The following is a 19,332-nucleotide window of genomic DNA, read 5'->3' on the forward strand; positions in this document are numbered from 1 at the left end:
TACATTCAACCGACACTTTTGTAAAATGTTTATTAAAAATTGATTTGAATGCACAAGGCACAAACTCTTTTATAACTTGGGATAATTTATAATTAAATCTTGTAAAGAATTACATGCTTGTTATGCGTTCGGTCGCCCGGGTCGTGCCGGGTTAAAGTTTAATAGACACACCACATAGCATATAACACCGTGGCGGGTAACCAACGGCCATACTTTTATAGTTATAGACATAATGCCGGGTGTAAGCCTACACCCGGATGTCGAGGTCGTGGCCATTTCGTAAAATGATGCCAAGGATATCCGGGACATGGTCATTAAGCCCCCAAAGGCGTTAAGCCAACAAAACAACTTTTAAACGGGTCACATCGATAATACCCAACTACAAATGAGTTGGGGTCAATTGCCCGACCAAGCGGTATTTTAGATACCGTAACCCAAGCCCGTATAACGGAAAATAAGTTAAAAGTATTTACCTTTGCAAGTATAGTCCTTAATTGATTAAATCACATATATCTTTTACTGGGCTCCTATTCTGGAACGAAGGTTTTAAAATAACCTATTAGAATCCTAACGGGTCTTTATATTAGCCGTAGCCTAGACCGGTCAGTTTCAAGGATAGATACGGTTTAATCGCGTGAAAGGCGAAAACAGGGAATGGAATGTGATTCTGACCCAACAAGTTTGAAGGCTTGTTTTATATGGGTTTAATATTCACACTCTGGATTTTGGGGTCAAAACGATATGGTTTGACCCGTATCGGCTAATTTATGTAAACTAGTTACATAAGCCGAACCGTGCGCGCAAAAGGCGTAACGGGTAACCGTAAGAGTCCTACGCTTTGTTCCTAAGTCAATATACTTTAAAGAGGTTGTGGTATCAGTAGGATACCTTCCATAATGCCAGTAACGAGTTTAAGTTCATTATACACCCCGTAGGGGTTTTTCGGTCATTTCAAAGACTTTTAAAAGAGGTTTTAGAGTTATACAGGAAATCTGAGTTTCCCGAACAGTTTATAAAGTCTAAAATACTTTATTTATTATTTAAAATCAGTAGCAACTGGAATCGGGTCAAACGACCTTGTAGAACTCGAGCTATGGCCGAAAAAGGCATATTCGGTATTTACCGAACCGTAGCCATAACCGCAGTTTATGAGCAGGTTAAAAATAATTAAAAATCTTTAAAAATCCCAAAATATTATTTTACAACAGTGAGTAAAAGGTTTGGTGTCGAAATCCGGGTTTAGATAGGCGTTATGCTAATTGCGCTATTTAATTACTAAAGTTTCGTAATTTGCGCTATTTAGCATAACTCCTATTCTGGACCTCGGATTGACATGAAATTTTAGGGACATGCTTAGAAATCAGTAACCAAGGTTATGATCCCTTCATATGTCCGAAATCCTCGTTTTAATTTAAAAAGGGCGTTACGGCCAACTTTTAAGCAATTAACGGAAATGCGTAAAAGACTCGGACAAACAACGAACCGGTCACAGAGGTTTATACCATCATGTAACCTGGTCTTAAGAGATTCCTAAGGCATATCTACTTAACACTAAAACGGGTCAGAACTGAAGTCAAAGCAAAAGTCAAACTTTTGCGACATTCGGCTCCAAACCGGGTCAATATAGCAAATGGCCGGATCAAACAAGCTTAGACGTGTTAATATACTTACTATCATGTTTTATGAGTGTTCAAACAGGTTGCATACCGTCTACATTACAGATTATATGTAAAATCGCAAAATAGCTTTCTGTTGACTTTTTCTAAGCATGTTTGACTCGCCATTTGAACTAGTTAGAGTGGTGATCAGGGGGAACCCTTTTAAGGGTTTATTACCCACATAAATACCAACACATAACCATCTTTGATTCGGTAAATCACTGGACCATTTGTGATTAACCATTAAGTCAACCGTTAGTTACGACGGATTGACTTTTAAGCTAAAACAAAGCAAAAACTAAACCACAAAGGGTTGAACAAACTTACAGAAGCTTTATGCACGAAATGTGAAGCTTAGAATGAAGTATTGAGCTCCAGAGATGATCAGAGATGCAAGAGAAGGTGTGAGGAATACTTGTTGCACAAAGTGGCCTTTTATAGGCAATTTAGATCATCAAGATCATCACAACAAGGTCTACCCATGCTCCTTGATCATCAACATATGTCCTATAGTGCTAGGGAGTGATTAGGGGTCGCCCATACCTCTGGGAAACCCATACATTAATGTTCTACCGCTTTAAACAGCCAACAGCCAACTTTCTGTCGCTGGGCATCGCTTACGGACCGTATGGCTTGGGCCTTGCGGTCCGTAAGCCTGTGGCGGAGACAAGCTTAATCATTCACCTCCTTACGGTCCGTAAGGCAGGACCTTTGCGGTCCGTAAGGGTTGTTTTTAAATCTCTTTAAATCTTTTGTAATGATTAACGAAATCTTCGGTAATTAATAACCTGACCTTTCGGGTTTGAAGGGGTAACTTTGTGATTTGGCCCTCGGTTAATTACAATTAAGGGCCTCGTGCCTTTTACCCGTACTGTTAAGCCCCTGGTTAGTTTAATTATTATCCGGAAAGTCTTAACTTTCATTGTTGACGCTTTTAACCCCTCTCGTACGAATTCGATCATAATTTTCTCGTTTCAAAACGGAACTTCGCGGAATTTATATAGTACATTCTAGTGAGCGTATTTTACTGTTACAAAGCCTCGGGTTCATCAAAGGGTCACTCAGAGGTATAATTAAACATGTTGACACAGTTAACCCCTGCAGCTTGTAATCTCTCACTTTCTTCCGCGTTTCGCTTCCGTACAATCCATGATTTATTCGTTTGAAGGTACTAGCATCGTTTTAGGTTTACTATACAGTATACTTACCCTTTGTTGACATTTATAACCCTCGAATTTACATACTTTCAAGGTTTGTCGACTTTAGTCCTTTATTTAATATCTAATGCCATGTGTAAACTTATGACACGTGTTAACACATTATTGGACACAAAATTTCGAGGTGTTACATCCTCACCCCCTTAAAATAAATCTCGACCCGAGATTTACTCAAACAAATAAGGGTATTTCTCTTTCATCGTGGATTCAACTTCCCACGTGAATTCGGGACCTCTCCGGGCATCCCATTTAACCTTAACTATAGGTACATGCTTTCTTCGAAGCTTTTTCACCTGTCGGTCTTCAATCGACAAAGGCTTCTCCACAAACTTCAAGCTCTCATCTATATGCACATCTGTGTGTGGGATCACCAATGATTCATCAGCGAAGCACTTCTTTAGATTGCAGATGTGGAACACATTGTGAATTCCATTGAGCTCTTCTGGTAAGTTCAACTTATAGGCAACTGACCCGACACGTTCGATAACCTCAAAAGGTCCTATGTATCTCGGGCTCAGTTTGCCCTTCTTACCGAAGCGCATCACCCCCTTCCAGGGTGATACTTTTAGTAACACTTTTTCACCTACCTCGAAGTGAAAATCCTTACATTTTGGATCAGCGTAATTTTCTGCCTATCACGGGCAGCTTTGAGACGTTCTCGAATCTGGAAAATCTTATCCGTTGTTTCGAAGACTATCTCTGGTCCTGATAATTGGACCTCTCCAACTTCCGCCCAACAAACAGGCGATCTACACTTTCTACCGTATAATGCCTCGAAAGGCGCAGCCTTTATGCTTGTATGGTAGCTATTGTTGTAGGAGAATTTGATTAGTGGTAGGTTCTTATCCCAACTACCACCCAAATCGATAGCACATGCCCGCAGCATGTCTTCCAACGTTTGAATAGTACGCTCACTCTGACCGTCTGTCTGAGGATGGTAAGCCGTACTAAAATTCAAACGTGTGCCCAAAGATTGCTGGAAGCTTTTCCAGAAATGAGACGTGTATCTAGTATCTCGATCAGAGATAATAGACACAGGTATGCCATGCAGGGCTACAATCTTATCTACGTATAACTGGGCTAATGTGTCGGAGCTATAAGTCTCCTTGATGGGTAAGAAATGAGCTGACTTAGTCAGTCTATCGACTATAACCCATATCGTGTCATTCCTTTCCTCGTTTTGGGTAACTTGGTAATAAAATCCATAGTTACACATTCCCATTTCCATTCAAGAAGTTCAGGCTGTTGTAGCAAGCCAGACGGCTTTTGATGCTCAGCTTTGACTTGTGCACAAGTCAAGCATTTGGCTACATACGCGGCTACAGACTTTTTCAAGCCTATCCACCAATAATTTGCCTTTAGATCCTGATACATCTTATCTGCTCCAGGGTGGACAGAATATTTGGAACTATGGGCTTCCTGGAGGATAACATCCCGTAGTCCTCCATAAATAGGAACCCATATTCGCCCATTCAACCGTAAAATTCCATCCTTGCTAAGAGTTAACTGCTCCTCAGTCACTCCCAGCTTCTCCTTAGAATAGTTAGCTTCCAACACAGCTTCTCTCTATGCTGCTAACACCCTTTCAATCAGATTATTCTTTACTTCAATGCTCTTAGCATTGATTCGGATGGGTTTCACCCTTTCTTTCCGGCTCAGGGCATCAGCGACTACATTCGCCTTGCCAGGATGGTATCTGATCTCACAATCATAATCATTTAAGGTTTCCATCCAACGGCGTTGCCTCATGTTTAATTCCTTCTGGTTAAACAGATGTTGAAGGCTCTTGTGATCTGAATAGATCACAAACTTGATTCCGTATAGATAATGCCTCCACAGTTTTAGTGCGAACACAACGGCACCCAACTCCAAGTCATGGGTGGTGTAATTCTTCTCGTGCACCTTTAACTGTCTTGAAGCATAGGCAATAACTTTGCCTTTTTGCATGAGCACACACCCCATGCCAGTGTGTGATGCGTCGCAGTAAACTACGAACTCTTCAGTACCTTCCGGTAGTGTCAACACAGGGGCGTTGCTTAGCTTTTGCTTTAAAATATCAAAGGACTCTTGCTGCTTAGGGCCCCAAACAAACTTTTCCTTCTTCTTGGTCAAGGAGGTTAAGGGCGCAGCAATCCTTGAAAATTTTTCAATGAATCTCCTGTAGTATCCTGCTAACCCCAAGAAACTACGAATTTCGGTAGGCGTCTTTGGCTCTTGCCAATTCATGACCGCCTCTACCATAGCGGGATCCACCTGGATACCACGCTCGCTGACGAAATGTCCAAGAAATTGGACTTCTCGAAGCCAGAATGCGCATTTAGAGAATTTGGCATAGAGCTTCTCGCGATGCAGCAATTTGAGAATACAGCGAAGGTGTTTCTCATGGTCAGCTTTGTTCTTTGAGTATATAAGAATGTCGTCGATGAAAACGATGACGAATTTGTCCAAGTACGGCTTGCAGACGCGATTCATGAGATCCATGAACGCAGCCGGTGCATTTGTGAGCCCAAAAGGTATCACTAGGAACTCGTAGTGACCGTAGCGAGTCCTAAATGTTGTTTTATGTACGTCTTCATCTCTGACTTTCATTTGATGATAGCCTGACCTCAAATCGATCTTTGAAAAGTAACTTGCCCCTTGTAACTGATCGAACAAATCGTCGATTCTCGGCAAGGGATATCTATTCTTTATCGTGACCTTATTAAGCTCGTGATAGTCGATGCATAGGCGCATCGATCCGTCCTTCTTCTTCACAAACAGGACAGGTGCTCCCCAGGGAGATGAACTAGGTTTGATGAAACCTTTCGCTAACAGTTCATCCAGCTGGGTCCTCAACTCTTTCATTTACGTTGGTGCTAGCCTGTAAGGTGCTCTTGCAATAGGAGCCGCGCCAGGAATGATATCAATCCTGAATTCCACTTGTCTATCTGGTGGCAACCCAGGTAGATCTTCAGGGAAAACTTCTGGATACTCCGAAATGACGGGAATGTCTCCTATCTTCGGTTTGGGCTCTTCAATAATCACCTGTGCCATGTAGATGACACAGCCTCTTTTTAAACATCTTGAAGCCTTGAGCATAGTTACGTTCTCGGGCAATCCATACTGCGTATCTCCTCGAATGGTAAGCGATTCACCAGTCGGAGTTTTTAGCACTATATGTTTTCTGTTGCAGACGATCTGGGCTTGGTTGTGGGATAACCAGTCCATACCCAGAACTATGTCAAAACCAGCCAGTTTAAAGGGAAGTAGAGATAGAGGAAAAGAGTGGTTCTTAATGGATATCACACATCCATCTAGTATAGTGGAGACGGTTTCTACAGTGCCATCTGCTAGCTCTACCTCGTAATTCACATTTAAGGTTTTGACAGACATATTCAGCAATTTGCAAAATTTTTGGTCTACGAAGGACTTATCAGCGCCTGAATCAAAAAGTACTCTTGCAAAGATATTATTTACGAGAAAAGTACCTGTGATTACGTTATCGTCTTGCAAAGCTTCCTTCACATCCATCTTGAAGACTCTGGCATTGTTCTTCTTGGTTTCTTCAGTCTTCTTGGCGTACTTGGGGCAGTTGCTTTTAATGTGCCCCTTCTCATTGCAGTTATAGCAGGTCGCATCTTTTATCTTCTTGCAGTCCACAGTCTTGTGGTCCTTGGACTTGCACAGTCCACAAGTATGCGACCTCGACTGAGACTGTGAGTTCGACCCAAGCCTACATTTCCCAAAGTGATACTTCTGGCAGTTTTTGCACTTGGGCTTCTCTCCAGATTACTGCCCATCTTTCCTCGACTCTGACCCTTTCTTGCCATCACCGTTCCCACGGTGTTTCTTGCCTGACCTTCGTGAGGTATCGTCCTCATGCTTCCTCTTCTCGGCTTCTTTGTTCCTTAGCGACCGTTGCCGGACCGCATCATGAGTGAGGGACAAAGATAAGTCGGTCACAGATCTGAAGGTCGTTGGCCGAGAGGCCTTCACGCTTGCCTTAATCTCGGGGGCTAACCCACCGATGAAACGAGCGATTCTCCTTGGCTCCGGGGTTGCCAGATATGGAACCAACCGAGACATCGTGTTGAAGCTCGTTAGGTAAGCTTGGCAGTCGAGGTTTGTCATCACTAATGATACAAAGTCGGATTCTATCTTTTCCACCTCATGTTGAGGGCAGTAATTTTCTTTGATGAGAGAAATGAATTCCTCCCATGTCATGCTGTATAGAACAGCTTTTCCCGAGGCCTGAACCAGCGCCCTCCACCAAGCCAGGGTCTCGCCCTTAAACGATTGCGACACAAACTTTACCACGTCCCTTTCCGCACAGCCACTGATGTCCACCACGGTGTCCATCTCATCCAGCCACGTCATACAATCGACTGCGCCTTTCTCCCCGGTGAAGTCTCGGGGTTTACAAGACACAAAGTACTTGTAGGTGCAGCCCCTGGCACGGGATGCATCAGTATACTCCCTTTCACGACGAACGTTGTTTTCATTGGACGAGTGATTATCGTCGTCCTTTTTGGGCTTGGACAGTGGTTTGCTGTGGGATTTTGAGTGTGTTTTCGGCTTGGAGAGTGGTTTGGATACGGTTCTGCTCCGAGATTCGGTATATTGTCGATCTAGAGCTGCCTGAACAGCGTTGTCGACAAGAGCTTTTAATTGAGCGCCCGTTAAATGTACTTGGGCGTTATCATAATCGTCTTCACTTGTATGACTATTTTCTCCATTAGGGTTCGCCATGGTAACTTGAATCTGTTACAGAAGATAACGAAAATTTTGTTTAGGAGTTTATTATTGAATTGTCTTTTATGGCAATTCATTAACCATGGTAACAGAGACCATATCTGGTTAATTTGTTACTCACTTTTTATTTAGGATTTGAACATACCTATCCTAATTACAATTTATATTGCTAGTGGCATAAAAGCCTAGTCACGAGGACGTTATATAATATTAGCCGAGATTACAGAGAATCAAGGTATGAAGGTTTGAACCGTAGTCCTTTTTACCCCTTTCTGACAGGGAGTCATAGACCACCACTGTCTTTTGTCTTACTATGACAATGATTATGGCCCATAGGCACTACATCACTAATGGATGCTTAATAATTTCGGCCCGTAGGCACTACATCGTTAATGGATGTTTAACAAGTGATCATCTTCATTGATGATTTAACCCATGATTTATTATGTCATTAATTTGGGCCTTGGAATCCTTAGAAGGATTCTTATTCAAGAATGACGTGTGTGATTTTAACGAATCACATCTGCCATGAACATTAACATGATTACAGAGGTTAACTGGAATTCTGAATCTTTTAATCAGGTCTTACCATCTCGGCCGGGTCTAAAAGACACCTGGCTAGGTTTCACTCTTAAGATTCTTTATTTAGGCAGATTTAATTTAAAAGGAATGATTTTGATTTAAACAAAAATGAAATTTTAACATAACATTCCATAACTTCAAATACGATTACACGTTGCCCTAAACGGGACTTTTAAACAAGTACATACCTACATAGAGGTTAATAAAGAGACAAGTCCACGCAGGGACCATTACAAGATAAGTGTCCACGCAGGGACTAAAGGCTAAGTCCACGTAGGGACTGAAATACGATAAACGTCCACGCAGGGACTTATTTAAAATAGACATTACATTAGAACATATATAAGGACTAATGGTCACGTTTCTTCTTCTTGCCTTTCAACAGGTTCGCTAGACCCTTAAGGAATCCCCTGTTGTTCTTTCGTTCTTCCTCAAAATCCCGTTCCACACGAGTTAAGCGGTGGAGGATTTCTTCTTGTTCAGGAGGGGAGAAACGTGGTTGTGGCGCTGGTTGCGGAACTGGAGGTCTAGGAGGTGCTGGATACAAATGAGCTGAGTAGTCCGGTATACCCATGTTTCCAAAAGCTCCGTCGGGATAGCGGGCATTATACCTAGCCGCTACCACATATGGGTCGCGCTCATAGTTGTAATTGTAATGTGCGTGCGACGACGGTTTGAACGGGTTGTATGCCGTTGGACCCGTATATGCAGGTATTGGGTGGTCATACCCAAATGGTGGCGAAGATGGTGCAACTGGTGCGGAGTTCGCCTCCTGTACCGGACTTGAAGGTCCTTCTTCAGGTACTGACGGATAGTGACTAGCACTCGAGTGGCGAGGGGTGCTGAAGTGAAATTCCCCTCCTCGGGTAGACATCCGTGCGCCAGATCTTCTACGCCTTGGCGGATCTGGAACTACTGGTTGAACCGGTGGCGGTGGTGGTGGCGTAACTGCCACGAAACGTGGATCCTCGGAGGGATCTTGTTTTTGCTGCTGCTCGTGTTGTGATGTCTGATGGGATGGTGTATAGTACCACTCATGTTGGTTGAACAACGCCTGGAAGCTATCTGGGCCCTGATAAGGTGTCCCATGAAAAGAAGATCCATCAGAGATCTCGATAGGATGTGTGGGCGTACCACGAGCAGGTTCTATTGGATCAGTGTCCTCATCCATATGGTCTTCTGAGAAGTGATCCTGTGGTCCTAACGGGACAAGGCCTGCAGGTTCCTGAATGTAATCTGCTGGGTTAAACTGACCTCTGAAGTAAGGAGTGGGATCATCAAAAGCACGGTGCGATACCGAACGCTGCAGAGGCATGTAGGAGGGTTGAGGGTTATTGGGATCATTTTCGGAATCTGGCCCGAACGAGTGACGGTACGATGGTGTTGAGCTGTGCGAGGTGGAATGTCTCGCAGGTTCGAAAAGGTTTCTCCGTCTTTGTGGTTCTTCACTCCTTGTGGTCGAAGGAGCTCGCGTTTCGAAGGTCCAGCTTCGTGATCGTGGTGAGTAACGATCGTTCCTCTGCCTCTTCTTCCCCTTCCTCTTCCTCGGAAAATTACAGGTGCCATATTTCCCGCTTTTAAAAACTTTAAAATAATAATAATAATAAAGACAATTTGGAATAACAATTCGAATTTGTCCTAGGTTCTTGTCTAGACTCAAGTATGTGCAATTGTGTCACTGAGATTAAACACATTAGGATAGTGTTTAATTCACTCAATGTTGGCTCTGATACCAACCTGTCACACCCCGATTTCCACGTGTATCACCGGTGGGCCCGGCGGGGGATTACCGTGACGTAGTTGGCAACAATACAGTCAAACCACACAATTTTATGAATGCACAGCGGAAGCATAAAGATAAATATAATTCAACCATTGCTTGTAATATCGAATGTATCACAAATAGTCGAATGGTATCCACAGGGGGGTCAAAATAATAAAAAGTATTGTTCAACAGACAAGACATCAAAAGATTACGTTTAGTACCTGCAGTTAATCTTTTTGGGAAAATACGTCAGTTTACACTGGTAAATACATTCGACCGACACTTTTGTAAAATGTTTATTAAAAATTGATTTGAATGCACAAGGCACAAACTCTTTTATAACTTGGGATAATTTATAATTAAATCTTGTAAAGAATTACATGCTTGCTATGCGTTCGGTCGCCCGGGTCGTGCCGGGTTAAAGTTTAATAGACACACCACATAGCATATAACACCGTGGCGGGTAACCAACGGCTATACTTTTATAGTTATAGACATAATGCCGGGTGTACGCCTACACCCGGATGTCGAGGTCGTGGCCATTTCGTAAAATGATGCCAAGGATATCCGGGACATGGTCATTAAGCCCCCAAAGGCGTTAAGCCAACAAAACAAGTTTTAAACGGGTCACATCGATAATACCCAACTACAAATGAGTTGGGGTCAATTGCCCGACCAAGCGGTATTTTAGATACCGTAACCCAAGCCCGTATAACGGAAAATAAGTTAAAAGTATTTACCTTTGCAAGTATAGTCCTTAATTGATTAAATCACAGATATCTTTAACTGGGCTCCTATTCTGCAATGAAGGTTTTAAAATAACCTATTAGAATCCTAACGGGTCTTTATATTAGCCGTAGCCTAGACCGGTCAGTTTCAAGGATAGATACGGTTTAATCGCGTGAAAGGCGAAAACAGGGAATGGAATGTGATTCTGACCCAACAAGTTTGAAGGCTTGTTTTATATGGGTTTAATATTCACACTCTGGATTTTGGGGTCAAAACGATATGGTTTGACCCGTATCGGCTAATTTATGTAAACTAGTTACATAAGCCGAACCGTGCGCGCAAAAGGCGTAACGGGTAACCGTAAGAGTCCTACGCTTTGTTCCTAAGTCAATATACTTTAAAGAGGTTGTGGTATCAGTAGGATACCTTCCATAATGCCAGTAACGAGTTTAAGTTCATTATACGCCCCGTAGGGGTTTTTCGGTCATTTCAAAGACTTTTAAAAGAGGTTTTAGAGTTCTACAGGAAATCTGAGTTTCCCGAACAGTTTATAAAGTCTAAAATACTTTATTTATTATTTAAAATCAGTAGCAACTGGAATCGGGTCAAACGACCTTGTAGAACTCGAGTTATGGCCGAAAAAGGCATATTCGGTATTTACCGAACCGTAGCCATAACCGCAGGTTATGAGCAGGTTAAAAATAATTAAAAATCTTTAAAAATCCCAAAATATTATTTTACAACAGTGAGTAAAAGGTTTGGTGTCGAAATCCGGGTTTAGATAGGCGTTATGCTAATTGCGCTATTTAATTACTAAAGTTTCGTAATTTGCGCTATTTAGCATAGCTCCTATTCTGGACCTCGGATTGACATGAAATTTTAGGAACATGCTTAGAAATCAGTAACCAAGGTTATGATCCCTTCATATGTCTGAAATCCTCGTTTTAATTTAAAAAGGGCGTTACGGTCAACTTTTAAGCAATTAACGGAAATGCGTAAAAGACTCGGATAAACAACGAACCGGTCACAGAGGTTTATACCATCATGTAACCTGGTCTTAAGAGAGTCCTAAGGCATATCTACTTTACACTAAAATGGGTCAGAACTGAAGTCAAAGCAAAAGTCAAACTTTTGCGACATTCGGCTCCAAACCGGGTCAATATAGCAAATGGCCGGATCAAACAAGCTTAGACGTGTTAATATACTTACTATCATGTTTTATGAGTGTTCAAACAGGTTGCATACCGTCTACATTACAGATTATATGTAAAATCGCAAAATAGCTTTCTGTTGACTTTTTCTAAGCATGTTTGACTCGCCATTTGAACTAGTTAGATTGGTGATCAGGGGGAACCCTTTTAAGGGTTTATTACCCACATAAATACCAACACATAACCATCTTTGATTCAGTAAATCACTGGACCATTTGTGATTAACCGTTAAGTCAACCGTTAGTTACGACGGATTGACTTTTAAGCTAAAACAAAGCAAAAACTAAACCACAAAGGGTTGAACAAACTTACAGAAGCTTTATGCACGAAATGTGAAGCTTAGAATGAAGTATTGAGCTCCAGAGATGATCAGAGATGCAAGAGAAGGTGTGAGGAATACTTGTTGCACAAAGTGGCCTTTTATAGGCAATTTAGATCATCAAGATCATCACAACAAGGTCTACCCATGCTCCTTGATCATCAACATATGTCCTATAGTGCTAGGGAGTGATTAGGGGTCGTCCATACCTCTGGGAAACCCATACATTAATGTTCTACCGCTTTAAACAGCCAACAGCCAACTTTCTGTCGCTGGGCATCGCTTACGGACCGTATGGCTTGGGCCTTGCGGTCCGTAAGCCTGTGGCAGAGACAAGCTTAATCATTCACCTCCTTACGGTCCGTAAGGCAGGACCTTTGCGGTCCGTAAGGGTTGTTTTTAAATCTCTTTAAATCTTTTGTAATGATTAACGAAATCTTCGGTAATTAATAACCTGACCTTTCGGGTTTGAATGGGTAACTTTGCGATTTGGCCCTCGGTTAATTACAATTAAGGGCCTCGTGCCTTTTACCCATACTGTTAAGCCCCTGGTTAGTTTAATTATTATCCGGAAAGTCTTAACTTTCATTGTTGACGCTTTTAACCCCTCTCGTACGAATTTGATCATAACTTTCTCGTTTCAAAACGGAACTTCGCGGAATTTATATAGTACATTCTAGTGAGCGTATTTTACTGTTACAAAGCCTCGGGTTCGTCAAAGGGTCACTCAGAGGTATAATTAAACATGTTGACACAGTTAACCCCTGCAGCTTGTAATCTCTCACTTTCTTCCGCGTTTCGCTTCCGTACAATCCATGATTTATTCGTTTGAAGGTACTAGCATCGTTTTAGGTTTACTATACAGTATACTTACCCTTTGTTGACATTTATAACCCTCGAATTTACATACTTTCAAGGTTTGTCGACTTTAGTCCTTTATTTAATATCTAATGCCACATGTAAACTTATGACACGTGTTAACACATTATTGGACACAAAATTTCGAGATGTTACAACTTTAGAGATCAGCAGACTTTAAAGATCATCAGATGTTAACTGCCTTTGCCATTGGAGGAAATAGAGTTCAAAACACTGTTATTAGGATCAGTTGTTGTAGAACCAGTTTTGGCTTTGTATCATCTATTCTTCAGGAAGGATCACATGAGCCAACAATCTCCCCCTAGAACAGATGATGCCAAAGCCCTTCATTATTCTCTGATCTTTATTACCTCATCAACAGTTCCATAATTTATCCTTTGAATTGGAGTTCAAAGTCCAAGGAATCTGTGTCTTCTTCATCCCTAATTAGTAGGGGTGTGCAAAAAACCGAATTAACCGAACCATAACTGAATTAACCGACAAAACCGAACCGAAAAAACCGAACCAAATAAAAAACCGGTGGGTCGGTTAATGGTTTTTTTGAAAACCGAAAGTAGCGGGTCGATTATGGTTATCATTTTTTCCATACCCACCATAACCGAACCGAACTGACATGTAATAAATCTTTGTAGGATTTAGGACTTTCACCATATTTTTAATATTTGATGTTTTTAACTAAAGATTTTTAGTACTTATGAGTTTTTCATATCATTTTGTAGTTTTGGTTGAATGTTTATTTGAATTTATAGAATGTATCATATCACTTTATTTGAATATTCAATAATAATAATTGGTATATATTTTTTAATACTATGTAATATACTAATATATACAAATATGTAATAACAATTTATTCCATGTTAAAAAAAATTAAGCTGCTTTTAGCTAAGCTGAATACACGGTTAATCACCCATAACCGACCCACTATAACCATCAAAACCGAATAACCATAACCACCATAACCGATCGGTTATGGTTATGGTTATCAAATAACCGACATCGCGGTTATGGTTATGGTTTTTGGTCAAATGGTTATCCAATAACCAACATCGCGGTTATGGTTATGGTTTTTGGTCAAAACCGATCCAAACCGACCCATGCACACCCCTACTAATCAGTTGAATGTTCAATAAACCTTGAAGGTCACCTGCATTCAGACCATATGCATCGTTCCTTGAAAGCTTTTCAACATTACCATCTGATCTGAGCAAAGTCAATATGTGGGTGCCTTTGTCAGACTTCCACTTTAGTATTTTGAATCAGATGGCTTTCTAGGGATGAGATTTATTTGAGATGAGTTTGGGGATTGAGGTCTTCTTGCCAACTGTTTGATTGTTTCAGTTATTTGAGCAGCAAGTTGGTCAGCAGCATCATCCAATCCAAATTGAAGTTGGTTTCTGATGGCCTCTTTTCTATGTTCTGCATACCTTTTCTCATCATCATCATCAATCTGCTTTTGCCTTTTTAACTGATTCAAGGCACTGATGGGTAAAGCAGATGATGAGAATAACTTTTTAGGGGCATGGGTCTGTTGAGGCCAACCAGCAGTGGTTTCAGTATTTACTGGCTTCTGAGGAACTTTTGGGTCTTCTTTCTAAGCTCTTCCAACTTTTTGTAGGTCTCATCAACATTCTGCTTTGACCATCTTGCAATTGATCTGGCAGACCCATATCTTGCAGCAACAAGCTCTGCTCTCTTTCTTTTGAACCTCAATGCATCATCTGTATCAACCTTCTTGAATTTATTCCAGTTGGGTGTAGATTTCTTCATTTGAGGATCTTTGTTCATCATTTCAATTCTGTTAATTTCTTCTTTGAGAGCATCTACAGGCCAATCTTTGAATTGAGACTTGTTAACTTTGTAGGGTTTGGTTTTCATGATAAGATCTAAATAATCAACCCTTAATTCCTCTTGAAGGCCAGCATTTGGTGGCAACTCTAACATGGATTTACTGAGATCTCTAGCTAAGTCTCCAAGTTTCCTGACTTTGCTAAGCCCATGTTGCATCAGACATTGGTATCTCCTGTCTCCTAACCCTTTACTCTCTTCTTTTGCTATAAGCTTTGCTTGTTTGGCTTTCAACTTCAGGTATTCATCTAGATTCTGAGGTGTTCTAAAGCCATATAGAAATGGGAAGGCTCTTTTGGATGGATCCTCTATCTTATAAAATTGTATCATTTCATCTTTGTTAGGAAACTTTAAATGTAAATATTGAAGAAAAAGATGATCAACCTGATCATAAGTTGAAGATACAGTCAAGGAGTATTACTAAAAAGGTGCCTACATCATAACTTGACAAGAAGAAATGAAAGATACATCTTCAACTACGCATCAAGAAAAGATCAAGACAAAGAAGACAATCAGACAAGACCTTTCTGATGAAGTCTAATGATAAATCTAGTATTTATTAACAGAATCTGGTAAGTCTGATCACTAGAAATCTGATGATCAAGTTCATCAGAATTCTTGTAAGTTGGTCACCAAAAATTCTGGTGGACCAACTTGCCTTCGAGATAAGCCCTGACACAAACCCAAAAAAGTAACAAGTTGGCAATAACCGGTTCAATGAATATGCCAAAAAGTCACTTTGTGCAGAGCAAGTGATGAATAAACAAATGTTTATTCAGATCTAGACTTTCTATAAATAGAGATGTCAACCCAGGAGGTTAAATGAGTTGTGCTTAGCATTCAATACTGTCACACCCCGATATTTCCACATATTACCGGTGGGCCCGGTGGGGAGTATCGTGACGTAGTTGATATCATCATTGCCATTTCACACAATAATATAGCACAGCGGAAGGATGGGTAAATAAACTATTACAAACCATACTGTCTGTGTGTTCGAGTATATGAATAATACAGACGGAATGTAATAAGATCCATAGGCGGATCATAATGTACAAAGAAACAAAAACTACAGATTTCAGGTATCTTATGGATTTGCAAGATCCTCTATGACACCCTATAGCTCCAGCCTATTTCGGGAAGTACCTGTCAATCAATCTTTAGGAAAATACGTCAGTTTACACTGGTAAATACAATTTAACTTACTCGTTTTGAAGATATTTAAGAAAATTGATTTAGGTGCACAAGGCACAAATTATTTATAACTTGGGACAATTTTAACAAAATCTTGTATATAGTTTTAAATGTTTGTCATACATGTGGGGTCGGTTTGTAAGCTGGACATGATTAACTGACTCACCACTTATAGAACCCACAAAGGAGTTATCCCCAACTTGTGGGTAATATAACATTTAGCATTTGCATCTGTCGGGTGCATGCCTGCACCCCGTGCATAGGTCGTGGCCATTATTAACTTTAATGAGCCAAGGATATCCAGGACACGGTCGTTAACCCCAAATGTTTATGTTATCAAACAATACAGATTAAAACGGGTTATGTGGATTTATTAAACCACAATCCGACTAAATAATCCCATACCCGACCAAGCGGTATTAATATACCGTATCCCAAGCCCGTATAGGGAAAATAAGTTAAAAGTATTTACCTGGTGATAGCAGTAAAATTCCTAAGGTTCTTGAAGGAATTTTTTACTGGAAGCTATTTAATCTGTATAAAAGGTTTAATTAACCTATTAGGATGCTAACGGGTCTTTAATTAAGTCAAGGACTTAGACCAGCTAGCTAGTAGGAAACCTTACGGTTCTAAACGCTAGATTAAGCGAAGACCGGGATAGAATGTGATTTAGACCCGACAAGCTTGGATACTTGTATAATATGGGTAAACTAAATACATTCTGGAAAATGAGCATTTAGTGATATGGTTAAGCCTGTTTCGGCTATTTTACGTAAACTAGTCACGTAAACCGATCCGAATGCATAATCTCATAACGGGTAACCAAATAAATTATATACAGGTCTTAATCATTATTATGCTCAAAATATGTTAATACATCAGTAACATATTAACATATACGCCCAAAAGTAATTTAAACCAAAATAAGTCCATTAAGGGCATTTTGGTAATTTTAATGCCCATAAAAGAGTTTAAATACTAAACTGAGTTCCAGGTCTGATTTAATTAGTAAAAACATGCATTTTTATAAGTTGCATCAGTAGGGTATTTTATATATATGAAATATATCTTATATAACCAAACTATGCACCGGAGGGGTATTTTGGTAATTTCACATAAGCTTTTAAAGAGCAAAACAGGCTTCTGAGTTTAAAAACTTTGGCTTAATGTATAATTATATAAATTAGCTTAAAACTTCAGTAGGTAATGAGTTTTATATGCCAAATATAGTTTTGACCCATACTAGGTGCTAAAAATGCTTAAAAGTCGATTTGAAGGGGTATTCGGGTAAAAATAGGGAATCTGAGTTTTTGATCAGTTTATAAGGTTCAAAATATTCTATTTATCATATAGGATCAGTAGCAAAAAGTTTGGCATTAAAATGTTATGTAAAACTCATTTTATGCATGAAATGGGTAAAACCGACAATAACCGAAATTAGGCTATAATCCTATATTATGCTCAGCCTAACAATAAATAAAAATCTTCAAAAATTCCAAAATATTATTTAACATCAGTAGGTAAAAAGTTTGGTGTCAAAAATCGGGTTTAGATAGGCTTTATGTTAATTACGTCTTTTAAATGCTAGAAAGTTCCTTAATTACGCTATTGAGCATAACTCCTATTCTAGACCTCAAACTGATGTCAAATTTTCGGGTCATGTCTAAATATCAGTAGCAAAGGTTTTAGTCCATTCATATTGCTAAAAATCTCGGTTTTATGCGAAAAGGGCGTTTTAGGCATTATTAAGCATAATCACGATCAAGAGCATATAATTCAAACTATTAGGCACCATGCAATATAACTCCAGAGGGTTATACTACTAAGTAATGTAGTCCTAATGGAAGCTTAAAACATGGAAGAATTAAGATTGAACGGGTCAGAACTGAAAGTCAAAGTAAAAGTCAAGCTTTTGCGACTTTCGGTTATAAACTGACCTTAGACTAATAATTGGCAGGTTAGGACTGATAAAACATGATTAAATATTAGTTACCAAGTCATTAGAATGTTAAAATATAAATTAGAACCTTTGGTTTATTAGTTTTAATCAAATGTGCAATTTCTGTCCAGAGTCAAACTACTTTGACCCGACAATTGATCAGTCAAACGAGATAATTAGGAGATGCCCTTTTAAGAGTTAATCACCTATACTAATGTGGTTCTATAACCACTTTCAATTTGATCAGTGGTTAAGCCACTTGTAATTAAAACAAAAGTCAAACTAATTTTACGCTTAGTTTGACTTTAGAGTAATTAAGCTAATTAAAACAACTAATCAAGAATTTAGAGGCTTACTACAAGTCCTAGCTGTCTTTTCTACACTTGATGATCCTCTTCTTACTGATGGAAGCTCCAGAGCAAGTCCCACAAGTGAATGTTTACAAATGTGCTTTGAAGCACAAGACTAAGCTTTCTTATATAGTAATTCCCATGGATTTAGATCACTTCCAGGTGTAATTGGGGGCTCTAGAATCATCCCAGGTGTCCTATCTAATGTAATAAACCGACATATAGACCTCCAGGTCGTTACAACCAAGAATAAGGCGGTGGAACAACCAAACCCGCACCTGGCAGCAAGTTTCTGTTACTAGGGACCTCTCGCGGCCCGCGTAAGCGTTACATATGGGCTTACGTGGCCCGCCTAGACACTGATAACTGGCAAAACAAGATTCCATGTTGGCAGTTTCAGTCCCTGGTGCTTTTAAACCCTTTTTAGCTTAATTGTTGACACATAAGGCCCTTGTAGTTAGTTTGATGAAGCTCTAGGATGAATAACCAAACTTCGTTAGGCTCGGGTTCGTTAAATATCTTTATGAAAGCAAGTTTCATCAAGTTGACACTTTTAACCCAAAGTTTGAAAAACATGCTTAACGATCTCGGAATCATATGAAATTTTTATCGCTCATTCTCGGGAGTATATTTGAATATTTCGAAGCCTTGGTTTCATTAAAAGGTCACTCAGAGGTCAGAAATGACATATTGACACTTTTAACCCTTGTAATTTATAATCTTCCGATTATTTTCGCAAACGGCTTCTTATATCCAATTGATCACCCATTTAAGAATATTTTCTTCACGTGTGGTCATTCAGAAGCCCAATTTTGGCATGTTGACACTTTTAGTCCTTTCGTTTGCATATTTTCGCTCTTTGTCAAGTTTAGTCCCTTAAACTAAATCTTTCGCATATTTAGAGTTTAGG

Source organism: Helianthus annuus, chromosome 6 (genome assembly GCF_002127325.2).
Source record: "Helianthus annuus cultivar XRQ/B chromosome 6, HanXRQr2.0-SUNRISE, whole genome shotgun sequence".
Classification (NCBI taxonomy): Eukaryota; Viridiplantae; Streptophyta; class Magnoliopsida; order Asterales; family Asteraceae; genus Helianthus; species Helianthus annuus.